The sequence below is a fragment of the Canis lupus genome, chromosome 3 (assembly GCF_048164855.1).
Source record: "Canis lupus baileyi chromosome 3, mCanLup2.hap1, whole genome shotgun sequence".
NCBI classification, from domain to species: domain Eukaryota; kingdom Metazoa; phylum Chordata; class Mammalia; order Carnivora; family Canidae; genus Canis; species Canis lupus.
This window is the reverse complement of record NC_132840.1, coordinates 83,489,375-83,503,336: the sequence shown is the minus strand read 5'-3', so window position 1 is coordinate 83,503,336 and position 13,962 is coordinate 83,489,375. Positions and strand designations below refer to the sequence as shown.

Below are 13,962 nucleotides of genomic sequence, written 5' to 3'. Positions count from 1 at the left end.
ATGCCCCCCGGAGGCCGTTCGGGCACCGTGTGGTCTGCTGCCCGTGCGCACAGGCTCTTCCCCCGCTCCGGGCCCCCCAAGACTTCCAGGAGTGCTTTGGTCCAAGCTACTCCCTGCGGCCCCTCTGCGCCCCTCTCATGACAGTTGCACCCTGGCCTCTTTGGAGATCCCCGTAGAAGCCTGTTCCTGCCTCAGTTTCCTTGGATGGGCTCTTCTCGGCCTAGAATGCTCTTCTGATGGAGGCTCCCTGTGTTCAGGGACCCGGCACCAGGGAGGCCGTCCTCAGCGTCCCCGTGGGGTAGCTGCTGTCCTAACACTCTAAGTGGCGCTCGTCACTCAGGAACCATTGGCAACGACGTGCGGCTGCGCTCGGCCCGCTCCTCCCTAATCTGCAGGCCCCACGGGCGCCCGGCCCCGCGCACGGGCGGGTGACGCGACAAGGACGGGGTGGTGGGGCCGGGAACCTGCCAGAACTCTTACTCTGCCCACGCGGCCCGGAGAGAGGCTGAGCTACGGTAGTGGGGTGTCTGGGCTGTCCCGCGCCGGCACCACGGGGCCACCAGATGGTGCTGTCCACACACTTTTCATTCGCAAACCTCCGTTTCTGGGACGTGTCCCCAGACCTCTGGCGATTCAGCAGGCTGCTGTCTGTCCCCTGGCCCCCCTCCCCCCCACTTCTGCAAGAGCAGCTTGGGGGGGGGGGGCAGCGGCTGCAGCAAGTGCAGGGAGCTGGGGAGCAGCCTTGCCAGCGGCACGAGGGGAGGGCAGGAGGCAGCCGGGGACCCAGAGGGCACCTGTCCCCGGCTCGCCAGGGGGACTCGCCTCACGGCCCGAGCCCACGGTTTCAGAGGACGATCTGAGGCTGTTAAAGATGCTGCTGACGGGTGTTTGGGTGTTTTCTTCGGCAAGTGGCGCGAACCACCGGAGCCTGGCTCCCTGTCCCCAAGCAGAGGCCCGGCAGGGCCGCCCCGCAGCTCTCCAGGAGCCACTGAATTCAGCTGACTTAGGTGTCGGGGCACCGGCCAGAGGAACCCCCGGCAGGCCCGGTGTCACTCGAGACCAGGAGCCGTCCGTGCAGTTCCCCGTTGAGCCTCTGCAGGCCCCGCCTGTCCCTCCTGTGCCTGTCGGGGCTCCCCCGGCCCAGGCCGGGTCCCCCAGGTGCTGTGCCAGCACCTTCACCAGTAAGGGGCTCTCCCGACCCCACAGGCCCGCGACGAGGGTGCCCCACCCGCTCCTTGTGCAGGAGCACGCTGAGCTCGGGGACAGTACTCTCGCTGGGTCACAGAAACATTTTATTCACGAAACGCTGCTTCAGAGCACAGTTCTGAAACGCCTAGCTGGACACGACGTGGGCTGCGTTTCGGGAATTTGGGGTTTGGTCGCAGCTTCTTTGCTTTTATTTTCATTTCTGATTTTTATTTACTCACTTTATTAAAGAGAGAGCAGGTGAGCAGGGTGGGGGGTGCGGGGGGCCGGGGGGAGACCAACCTGTCCCACAGGCTCCACCCCAGACCCTGAGTCGTGGCCTGAGCTGAGTCGGGGAGGCAGCTGCGCAGCCGGGGAACCCCGGTGCCCCAGCTCCTTCCCCGTCACAGGTGTCCGGCGTGTTGAGCCCAGCCCATGCCACGGCGCGAATTGGAGGACCCGGCGCGGGCCGCGGCCCAGCTGCTCTATCCCTTGCATCCCCGGTCGCCTCATCTGTAAAATGGGGCCGGGACCTGCAGTCAGGACACTGAGATGCGCCGAGGGCCACCAGGGTGGTGGCCGGCCACAAGTCACCCCAGAAGGGGCAGGTGCTGTGGGAGTGAGGTGGGGGTGCCGGGGCCGCGAGGCCGGGTCCAGAGCCTCCCTGGAGCGAAGGTTTCCAGGCCGACGTGTACATTTGTAAACGTTGGTGAGAGTGGCTGCCACCTGCGGCGCCTCTGCCACGGGACTAACTCAAGTGACAGGTTTTCGAAGTCCCGTGGAATCCCAGGTCCTGGCACTGAAACATCAGCTCCCATCCACTTCCGAGTCCTATGGCCGAGGACCAACCTTTTTCAACTCATTTAGGTGTCTCCTCTGGGATTTGCCACCGAGTTTCCAACTCAAGGGCTACTTCTTGATTTTTCCATGTTAGGCCTCACGTGCGCACTTCCCACTGAGGAGGAGGAGGGTGACCTCTGGCTGGGCCGTGCCTGCTTGGTGCCCCATCCCCGCGCCCCGACACCCGCACGTGCACCCCACCGACGGTTTTCATTCTACTTACGGTGCAGAGCCCCTTGGCCGATGTCCAGTAGTGATCATGCGTATGAATTCACCTGTCAGCGTCGGCTGCCGGACCGTGCGCTCTTCTCCACGTGGTTCAGCGCCTCACACGCCGTTTCTGTGCGGTTCTCTGTTGGGAGAGCGGGAGTGAAGAGGGGGCCCCTGGAGCCCTCCTCTTCCCGCTCCCACCAGGTGGTTCCTGGCCTGCTTCACGCCGTGACTGCTGTGCGAATCCCCTCCACCTCTCTCTGCGGGCAATCTCTTATTTCCTGAATCTCACCTTCCTGTCTTATTTTATTCCCTCTTTGTGATGGAAAAAGATGCAAGGAATACAAGTTTTGTAACTTTGCATTTCCCCGCTGTCACCCTTTTTGATGGTTTGGATCCATATAGGATTCTAGACTGAAAATCAATTTCCCTGATACTTTGAATATCAGTTGTTTTTTTTTTTTTTTAATCCTCCGTGGCAACTCTAGCTGTCGAGAAGCCTGATGTCATTCTCTTTCTTGATCCTTATATGTGAACTACTTTCCTCTTCGGAAACTTGGAAACTTTTATGATCTCCTTCGTCCTGGTTTCCTGAATTTTAATGATGATGTATCTTCATGGGGCTCTTTTTAAACTAATGGTCCTGGGCACTCAGTGGTCCTTTCAAAGAGGAAACATATGGTCTTCAGTTCTGGAGATTCTAAAACATTTTCTTAAACTTTCTTAGTTATTTTCCAAGCACCTGTTATTTGGATGTTAGAACTTCTGGGTTGATCTTCGATTTGATTTCTCTTACCATTTTTCTTCTATTGTTCATCTGTGATATTTTGCTTTACTTGGTGGGACATTGACTCATTTAAAAATGAATCCTTAGGATGAATTTTTATACTTCTATATCTTTTGATTTCCAAGAATTCTTTCTTGTTCTTTGAGTGTTCTCATTTATCTCTTTTTGTTCTGATTAGTGGATCCAGGCAGGACCTTGCTCTCTAAAATATCAAGTGAGTTTTTATTATTTTTCTTCTGTCCCCTCCATTTCTTTTCCCCCTTAATTTTCTTTCATCTGTTTGCTTTTGTTTCTGTCTCCTACGTTAGACACTTCGCCTCCCTGACAATCAGCGGTTACCGATTCAAATCTGAATGAATCGTGTGCACACACCTGTGCACACACACGCAGACTGGAGGGTGTGTTGGGGAGACAAGGCTCACTGGCTCCTGAAGCAATGCACTTGGTAGGATCACGACCCCCGGAGGTGGCTGGTTCTAGCCCCTGGCACCTGTGACTGTGTTAGGTAAAGGGGAATTAAAGATTGCAAGTTGGCTGATCCTGAGATAGCTTCCCTGGGGCCCCAGTGTGGTCACAAGAAGCCTTAGAGGGAACGTAAGGGTCGCAGAAGAGAGCCAGGGGAAGGCTGTGGCCGAGGAAGCCGGGTGGGAGTGACGCCCTCTGAGAAGGACTCAACTCACCACAGCTGCTTAGATGATGGAGCCACGAGGGGCCGTGAGCCAAGGGATGCCAGAGGCCTCTGGAAGCTGGAAAAGGCAGGAAAATGGACTCTCCCCTAGAGGCTCCATCTGGCTTGATCCGTATACGTGAGGCCCAGTGAGACTCATACAGGACTTCTTCACTTTGGAGCCGCAGGACAATAAACAGGTGTGTTTGAAGCCACTGAGGTTCTGGTAATTTGTTAGACCAGCCGGAGAAATCCGATGGAAAGACCCATCCGCTTCCTTGGGAGGCCCATAAATGTCACAGCCGAGGGTCAAATAGCCGGGGGAATGTTTCTGAGACCTGCCACGGTGGGAGGAGCCTGCGGTCTCTGGAATTCAGCTCAGTTTGTGAGACCTACTATGTCCTGTGAGACCTACTATGTCCATCTGGAGAAATCTGCTGCCATCTCAGTAGCCCCAAGGGGAGCGACTTGGGCAGGACTTTGGGGCTTTCCAGTGAATCCTGAACACACCTGACTTCTTTTCCCAATTTTTTTTTTTTTTCCAAATCATGATTTGCCTCAGGTCCCCCCTGCCACTGAGGGAAAATGCCAGGACATTTTAGAACCAACCTATGTGCAGTCTCCCTAGCTGGTTATACAAGTCTGGGTGGAGATACAGCCGCCGGACGGAGGCCCAGAACAGTGGCCAAGCCCCGCCAGGTCAGGGCCAAGAGCCAGGCCATGCGGCTCCTCTTTTCACTCTCCTAAGGATACCTTTTGATGAGCACAGTCTTAATTTGAATGTAGTCAGAATTTTTCTACTCATGGTTGGTGAATTCTATGTATTAGTTATAAGTCATTTCCTACTATGAGGTCATGAATATAGAAGCTTTACTGTCTTACCTTTTTTATTATTTTTAAAGTGTCTATGTAAATTCCAGGTAGTTAACATAATATTAGGTTGAGGTTTAATATTAGTTTCAGGTGTACAATTTAGTGATTCAACACGTCCATACGACACTCAGCGCTCATCACAAGAGCCATCCTCACTCCCCATCACCTATTTCCCCATCCCCCCCTCCAGTAACCATCAGTGTGTTCTTCATAGTTAAGTGTCTATTTCTTGGTTTGCCTCTCTTTTTGTTCCCCCCCACTCATTTGTTTGGTTTCTTAAATTCCACATTTGAGTGAAATCTTTTGGTATTTGTCTTTCTCTATTTCACTTAGTAAAAATATACTCTAGCTTCCACCCATGTTATTGCAAATGGTAATAAGATTTCATTCTTTTTGATGGCTGAGTAATATTCCATTATATATATTTGCTGCTATAAACATTGGGGCTCATGTATCGCTTTGAATTAGTATTTTTGTATCCTTCAGGTAAATACCTAATAGTGCAATTGCTGGATTGTAGGGTAGTTCTATTTTTAATTTTTTAAAAGATTTTATTTATTTATTTATTCATGAGACACACACACACACACACAGAGGCAGAGACACAGGCAGAGAGAGGCAGGCTCCATGCAGGGAGCCCGATGTGGGACTCGATCCCGGGTCTCCAGGATCTTGCCCTGGGCTGAAGATGGCGCTAAAACGCTTAGCCACCCGGGCTGCCCTATTTTTAATTTTTTGAGGCATCTCCATATTGTTCCCCACAGTGGCTGCACCAGTGTGTATTTCCACCATATTGTGGGGATTACCTTTTACACTTTGGTTTACAATCTACTTGGCATTGATTTTTCCATGTAGTTGAAGATGAAGTCAACTTTATAGTATTTATTTTTCCATATGGATATCTAATTGTCTAACATCACTTATTGAAGAAAATTTCCTTTTCCTGAAGTCAATCAATGCCATGTTCTTTATAAATCAAATGTTCAGGTATTGGAATTGCTCATATATTTATCGTTTCCATTGCTTTCATTTCTTTCTGTATCTTTGAGCTTCCATGTGGGATCATGTGTTTCTGCCTGAATAATATCTTTGAGTATTTCCTTTAGCACGGGCCTGCCATTAACTAGTTAATTAATTAACTGATTAATTCATCAATTCTCTTAGTTTTTGTTTATTTGAAAATGTTTTCATTCCACCTTCATTCTTTTTTGTTTAGTATTCATTTATTTTAGAGAGAGAGAATATGCACACACAGGCAGCAGGGAGGGGCAGAGGGAGGGGAAGAGAGAGAATCCTCAAGTAGACTGCACGCTGAGCACGGAGCCTGACACGGGGCTGAATCCCACGACCCTGAGATCATGACCTGAGCTGAAATCAAGAGTTGGACGCTTAACTGACTGAGCCACCCAGGCAGCCCGTACCTTCATTCTTAAGGGACATTTTCCTTGGATATAGGCAGCTCTTACTTTCTTTTCATTAACTACTTAACCGCTGTTGTTTCTATGAAGAAATCCACTTTAAGCTCAATTGTTACTCCCGTGAAGGTAATCTGTTTTTTTTGTTTTGTTTTGTTTTGTTTTGTTTTACCTCTTCTGGATGCATTTAAGATCTGCATTTTATGTCCTTTTTTTTTTTTTTAGTATTTTTACTATAGTGTGCTTACATGTGGAGATGATGTGTGTAGATATACACACACGTACACATAAATATAAAATACATATTGCATATGTGTTTTTAAAATGTGGCTGGCTTAGGAGTGTAGAACCTTTTGAATATATGGCTTAATATTTCTCAGTATTTTTCTAAAGTTCTCAGCTGTTACATCTCTAAATATTGTCTCTGCCTTGTTTTAACTCAGCTCTCCTGACATGCTGAGTGAAAGTGTGTTGTGTGACGAGTGTATGTGTGTTGGACTCTCACCCCATCCTCTCTGTTTCTTACTCTCCTATTTTCCATCGTTTTGTGTTTCCATACTTCATTTGGAACATTTTCTTTTTACCAGTTCATAAATTCAATAATTACCTTTTCAGATTAATTTAAGCTATTATTAAATAAATCCAGTGAGTTTTAAAAATAGACTTTTGTATTTTTCAGTTCTGGAATACTCTTTTTCAAAAAAAAAGTTCTCCTCCTCTGCCAAAATTCTCCATAGTGGCTTTTCTCATCTTAAACACATGTGCATAGACATTTTAAAGTTCATGTCCAGTAATTCCTATTTCTATAGTCCCTGTCTGTTTCTATTGCCTATTTTTTCTTAGTTTCTCTACTTTTCTTCTTGTGTTCTTGTTCTTTCTTATTGTGTGCTGGCCATTAATTTTGAAAACTTGTTTGCTGAAAGAATTTGAGGACTAGAATAGTATCACCTTGCTCCAGAAAGGGCATATGCTCGCTTCTGCTGTGCAAGTGGGAAAGCCAACACTTGGAGTTACCTAATCCAGTTCCAGACATTGAGAGACGTTCATACTGAATTGCAGTCTTCTTGAAAGCAATCTACTGCTGTTCATTTGCTTCCAGGGTGCAGCCTTTCAGTGACCCAAACCCAAAAAGAAATGGCTTCATCTGACCACCTCTGTACACTGGCTCATCCCTATGTTGGTGACCTCTGCACTCCCTTCCTGGGACACCAAACCCTACAGATGTGCTGCTCAGCCTTTCAGACAGCTTCTCTAGAGTCAACACATATTCCCAGAGGAGGAGTGGCCCAGCTACTGGGCTTACCTTTCTGGACCTCTAGTCTGTCTTCTAGAATTTTCCTTAATAATTCTTTGTGACCTTGTTAGTTCACTAACAAGACCTAATGATGCCTTCAAGAGCAGTTTTTCTAAGATTTTATCTACTTTTAATATTTGTTCTCAGCAGGAGGATTGTCCTAAATTAATGGTTCCCATCACCAGAAGCAAGAAGTTATCTTCAGCAGACGGTCCCTGACCACTAGCATTTATTCTTTAACATTTAATATCAGACATTGTCCAGTAGCAAGAGTTGTATTTGTGAATACCTTTGATGGAGAGAGAGAGAGGGAGGGAGAGAGAGAGAGAGGGAGAGAGAGAAGGAGGCATTCAATACGCAGGCACAAGAGTTCCAGCTAACTTTGGATCACAACCAGCCTCCAGTTGCAGCCCTTTGGCTCAGAGATTGGCTTGGGCAAGAAATTTTGTTCTTTTCTTTAATAATGAAAAAAAAGGCTCTTAATGCTATAAATCCCATAGGGTCCTTTCAAAATGAATCATGTCTATGTAGATAATTTCTTTTGAGATTATAAAAATATATTTAAAATACCTAAAAAAATAAAATAAAATATCTCCTAAAAGAGAAATACATACCAAACCCAAAAACATATTTTAGATTTAGATTTTCCAGCTCAGGCAATTTGGAAAATAACTGGAAAATATTTTTGTGCATGCCTAAAACAAGCTCCTCTGAGCTCCCCTTCATTACCTGACTCATTCATTAAAAATGCATCATTGGATTTGCACTGTTTTCCTATGCTAGGGCTCCAGCATTGGGAGTGTGCACTCCTTAGCCTCAGAGAATTTATAATCTAGCTAAAACCAGACAGGTGAAAACCATCTAAAGTGATAAATATGCATAAGATCTTATAATGAAATGTACATAAATTATAGAGTCTAATACCAGGAATGAACATTTATGGGTTATTCTGCTTCACTGATTATTTATCATAAACATGCGTAGTTCAGAGTTGTTGACCACATTTGGCTTCCTCTGAGAAATTCAAAATACCTGGGTAATCTAAAAGGCGTCATTTGTTAATAGCCACTAAGACTTAGGAACTAAAAAGTAATATAAAAAAAATAAGCAAGGGAGCAGGTGCAGGAGCACCTGGGTGTGAATTCTTAGTAGGTGGGTGACCTTGATGAGGTCATTTGACCTCTGTACCCTTGTTTCCTCTTCTATAAAATAAGGATGAGAGCACTTACCATGTAACATGCCCGTGCAGAGCAAAGGGGCTGAGATCAATACTGCATTTAGCATGAGTTCTGGGGCCTGGTAAAGTATCAATGTAAATTCTTTTTTTTTATTTCCTTAAGGCACAATCATGGTTAAACATTTACTTGGGGGAAATTGAAGTGGAAATGAGAAAATACTTTGTGAATTATTAGGAACAACATCCACATTAAGATGGAAAAGGGAAGATCTGTTTTGTTCCCAGCAAAAGACATTAATTTAAACAAATATCTTTCCTGTCTCCAGTCAAATGTGTGGTATAGAAAGCAGTTGTAACTTTGTCCTTCCAAACGTCTTTTTGATTTTTCTTATCCTCACACCTGAAAGAATGGGCTAGTGACATTTCTTACTGGTGGCAATTTTACTGAAAGAATATTTATTTTATCACTGTAGGGACCAGAGCCTCGGCAGAGAAGGTTGGCTTCTGTCCTCATCACCTGTACTCTTGCTGATAATATAGCTGTTCTACCCAACTCAATCCTCTCTCCTCCTGCCTCCAACTTGAACTTTTGACTTAGGCGACTGCATGAATATCATCTTGATTATTGAGTAAATTTATTAAGTAGCCTCGGATAAAACATGAACAGCACTGTATTTGCCAATTACTGCCCACCGAAACATTGTGCGTTAAAATCTAAATTGACCTAGAACAGTAAAGAAAGTAAATACTTTAGAGAAAGTAAATACTTTCTCTAAAAAGCCCCATTCCTTGGGCAACTTGTCCTGTAGAACCTTTAGAGTTGATATTCTCAAAGACTTTGTCCTAGGGCCTTTTCTTTGCTCTCCCATTCGTCCTTGAAATCATATCCATGCCAAGGATTTCCTTCCCTATTGCTTTGTATCTTTTGCACAGAATTTGTCGAGTTCCAAACATCAATCCCACTTCCTCCTGGACAGCTCCCACCTAGATATATCCCACAGACCCCTCTCAACCTCATGCCTAAACATGAGGTTGAGGCCTAAACATGCCTAAAGCAACTAACAATTTTCCTACCCAACGTACACTGACTTCAGATTATTTATCCTTTATTTATTTATCCTTTATTGGCTCAATAACTCAAGCCAGAAACTCCAGGGTTGACCTCCTACTGCTCCAGCCTCACCACTACTGGCTTAGCTCAGCTCCTCAGCATTTCCCATCTGAAGTATTACAATAGTCACTTGTCTGGTCTCCAGTTTTTAAAATGCATGCCATAAAGTGCAACCAAAGTGACCAATCTGACTGTGTCACATCTCTGCTTAGGTTCTTGAATTAACCTCTCAGTCGATGGTGCCAATGTTTTCCAACTGATGGAAAGATGTGCATAAGCATTACCCAGGCATTTTGTAAGTCTGGGGTCCTGGGCCACAAAAGTTCGGATTCAGATTCAGATTTAGGAATAGGGTTCAAGAATCAACATCCTTAACAAACATGTCAAAGCTCTGATGAGTAGCTGGATCCCATTCTGAGAAGCAGTGCACCGCAGGACAGTTTGGTCCCCTGGGTCTGGCAAGCATGCTCATTATTTTCTGGAATGTACTCACCTCTCCAGCCTCATCTATGTCTATTTCCCCCTTCCTGTCCTAAAATCCAGCATGCAGGCCAAGGACCAGGAGCCTGGAAATGCCTAGATCTTGACCTGCCCCTCACTCAGTTTTCCTTTGAAGATCTCATTGAAGGACGTCTACCCCCAGACTATAAGAGAAGTAAGAAAAATGCCATATTATTAATAGCTCAGACTATGCCTGACACTCTTGAGTTCATGGTTCTCTTATAAAAGCTGAAATGCTAAACGTGGCTGAGCAGAGGATAAAGGGAAGGAAGCAAGGAACTTCTACAAAGGTGGGCCTGAGTCCATTTGCCCAACTAATGAAGAACAGCTGGTCGACCTGCAGGCAGGAGACCGGGGAGCAGAGAGTGGGGGTCAGTGGAGTCTTGTGCATGGAGCACAAGGTTTAAGAGATGTACCATGCACGGCTAGTGACCTTTAAGCCACAGTAACTGCTCAATAGTAGAATGCAGCTAATTTCTCTTCCATTATTTTAGGGGAGGGGTCTTGGAAGGGAGAGTACTGGGCAGAGACTGGAAGCCTGGGCCCAGAGCAGACACTTGCTGCTCCCAGGTGCTGGAAGAAGGATGGAGTCCGAGCCATTCAAGGACAGAGCTCCATACTCCTTGCCATCACAGACTCTTTGGAATACTAGAAACAAAATGTATTTGGGCAAAAATTATTCTTTGCAAAAAGGTAACTTTTGATGCACGAACGAGATAAGGAAATATGAATTGCATCTCAGAGAATGCAAATGAGTTTCTCATAAGCCAATGGGAGGGTTTCCAGGGTGAGACACCTTATCTGGTTTAATTAAGAGCCCCAGGATTTCTATTCAGTGAGTGTTCATCACATCAGGCTTCCTTTCTCTAAAATTAAAATGCAGCCAGGGAAAAATTACCCAGTCCTGGGAATAAGGCGCTCTAAATTCTTTCAAAGAATCTGCACAGAATTCTGCAGGTTTGAAGAAGGGTCATATATTTGAAAGTTGGAAATGTGTAATAGAGATAAAAATTCATATTCTGCTTGTGATAAAATCGTTAATGGACAATGCTCCCTTCAAAATCACACCTGTCCGCCTCCTGGGGAGGAGCTGGACTCTCCTGGTAACGTGACGTCCGTCCAAGGTGACTCAAACTTAGGGCTGACACCAGGCAGCCGGTTCTCAGAGAAAGCAGTTTTCACCTTCACTCCTGCCCTCTTTCCAGGTCTCCTTTTAGCTGGAGTGGGAGTGGCGGCCCTTGGCTGGGCCCAGTGGCTGGGAAGAGACCAGGTCGGTGGCGAGGGCCAGGTGAGTGGCAGCTTCTGAGGAAGGCCAGGGTGTGAGGCAGAGCGTGGAAAGTCTGGAAATCCAGTTAGCGAAGGACACACGTTCAAGGCAAATTCCAGAGGCCTCTTGGAAGCCGGCCTTGCCAGTCTTCATGAGCCTTAGGCTTTTGTAATGGCACCTTGGCCCTCGAGCTAAGGAAGAAGAAGGGATGAAGGTTAAAATCAGGTTTCTGGAGAAACTGCAGATTTCCATCATACCCGTGAAGACAATGTGCTCATCAGGAAAACCTGGCTGAGCTACAGGCTGGCCTCAGATCTCTTGCCAGCCAGCACCCTGTGTCCCTGCTCGCCCACCCGTCGTCCCACCCAGCTGCGCTGACTGTGACCAGGGGCCTGGCACACCTGAGGTGGCTCCTATCACTGCCATCTCGCCAAGAACAGGCCTCAACTCAGCCATTCTGGCGAAGGGCCCACAGGCAGCTCCAGGGAAAGCTCCAGAGCCTGTACCTCACTCCTGGAGAGGCTGAGCCCTGGTCACCCACCTCTGGCCTTGGCACATTTAGAAAGGCTCCGGTCAGACCTACACCCGTAGCCTGTGGGGGACAGTGTGCAGGAGGCTGGTTCCGCGGGTCCCCAAACTCTAGGATGGAGAGGACAGAAGAGAGGGAACAGAGAAGCCCCGATGCTTTATATTACATTTCTGCTCCCATTAGGTCTATCACCACCATCACCGCACTCGTACTCTGGGCCGTCTTACCAAATCCTCACAATTCCGTGCGGAAGATATAATCGTTACCATTTGCAGACGAGGCCTGGAGATGTTAAGCGACATTACCTCCCATCGGTGGTTCTCAAACCTTTGCACATACGAGACTCACCCCACAGATTGGCGAGTTTCTGATGTAATTCATCTGGGATGGGGCCAAGAACGTGCATTTCCAACCAGTTCTCGGGGGCCGCCGCCGCCGCTGGTCCAGGGCCCACACTTGGAGACACAGAGGTGGCCACGGTCTCATGGGGACGTGAGATGGCTTCTGTGACAGCAGGTGGCGGAGAGGCAGCGTGCAAGTCCCCCCAACGCCCGAAGAGTTCTGTTCTGCACAACTTCTGGGGTGAGGGGGGCTTGTGATGTTACCAGCTCCTCCTCCTTCTCTCAGCTCTGCCGGAGCTGAGCAACCCGAGGCATGTCGGTTGGGGTTCCGTCAGACGCAGAGACCGTGCGTAATTACACAGGGAAAGCTTAATATAAAATAGGATTAACGATTTATAGGAGAGTAACCACTCCGAGAAAAGACGACTCTCCAGGACATCCCGAGGCTGAGGCAGGTTATTCCAAGGGGGCCCCTGGGTGGGGAGGCAGCCGAGTGGGCAGCCCTGGGCCAGAGCGGGTCCACAGGGGGCAGACGGGCTGGAGAGCAGGGAAACCCAGGTGGGGCCCGGCTGCTGTCGGCTTAAGGCCAAGGTCAGCGGGCAGGGAAGCCGGGGCCAGGACCGGTGGCCCTCCTGGGGTGCCAGCAGGTCACCTGACAGGTGGGAACTCTCCCAGCCAGGGCCAGCTGACAGTGGGCGAGCACTGCCGGAGGTTCAGCAGCCGCGCTCCTGCAGCCCCGGGAGCGAGGCCTTCCTCCTGCAGCAGCTTTCAGGCCCTCCTCACAAGCTTCTTGACCTGCCAGAGGGCCACGGAGAGACGTTCACGAAGTCCAGTTTCGTTACCACAAAGTAAGGCAGGGAAAGGTGCACTGAGAGGCAATAAACTGATAACTGCACCCAGCAGGGATCCACTTACTTAGACTACGGTGTGAATGACCTTTCGGAATCGAGAAGCCTGGTGGCCCTGAGAGAGGCGCTCACCCGGCCTGGGAAATAGTTAGCCAAGTTGTCCTTGAAACACTTCCTATTCCGTCATGGAAATTGGCCGGAGGGAGGAGAGGAAGGCAGTGAGGCCGGAAGAGTAGTTTTCTCTAGGAAGGATCAGAAGGGAGAGAAGCCATTCAGGAGGGAGAACTCACCTTCCCAAGAGCAAATGCCATTTCAGCAGAGAATTTCCCTTCCTGGAGCCAAAATGGAGGAGGAACCCGCACGCCTCCATCTCCCCTCCCCGCCGCGACCCTCCTGCTTCCCACCGTCTGTCCGTCTGTCCACCACCGCACCTGCTGCAGGCTTCCCTCCTAGCTTCCCCTCTACAAACCCCGCCCCCTCCGAGCCCCACCTCCCTGGCCCCGCCCCTCCTGGCCCCGCCCCTCCTGGCCCCGCCCCCAAGCTCCGCCTCTCTAACTCCCTCCACCCTAGCCCCGCCCTCTCCTAACTCCACCCATGTAGCTTTGTCCCTCCTTTGTTTTCAATGTTGATTATTTATTTATTTATTTATTATTGGAGTTCAATTTGCCAACATATAGAATAACACCCAGTGCTCATCCCGTCAAGTGCCCGTCACCCAGTCACCCCCACCCCCCGCCCTCCTCCCTTTCTACCTAGTTCTACCTAGTTCGTTTCCCAGAATTAGGGGTCTCTCATGTTCTGTCTCCCTCCCTGATATTTCCCCCTCATTTTTTCTCCTTTCCCCTTTATTCCCTTTCACTATTTTTTATATTCCCCAAATGAACGAGACCATATCATGTTTGTCCTTCTCCGACTGA

General features: G+C 48.3%; 1 long non-coding RNA gene across 6 annotated transcripts; it reads right to left on the bottom strand.

The window, feature by feature from the left end:
• Window positions 1-11,018: 11,018 nt before the first annotated feature.
• On the bottom strand, window positions 11,019-13,514 carry LOC140625656 (uncharacterized). Of its 6 annotated transcripts, none has more exons than XR_012024999.1 (5): window positions 13,450-13,514; window positions 12,850-13,287; window positions 12,205-12,565; window positions 11,869-11,966; window positions 11,019-11,518 (listed from the first exon to the last, which is right to left on the bottom strand). It is a non-coding gene; the product is annotated as an uncharacterized lncRNA (long non-coding RNA). The 6 variants fall into 6 exon arrangements; XR_012024996.1 differs by having other exon boundaries at window positions 12,205-12,992; window positions 13,113-13,287; XR_012024992.1 differs by having other exon boundaries at window positions 12,205-13,287.
• Between the last annotated feature and the right edge of the window lie 448 nt (window positions 13,515-13,962).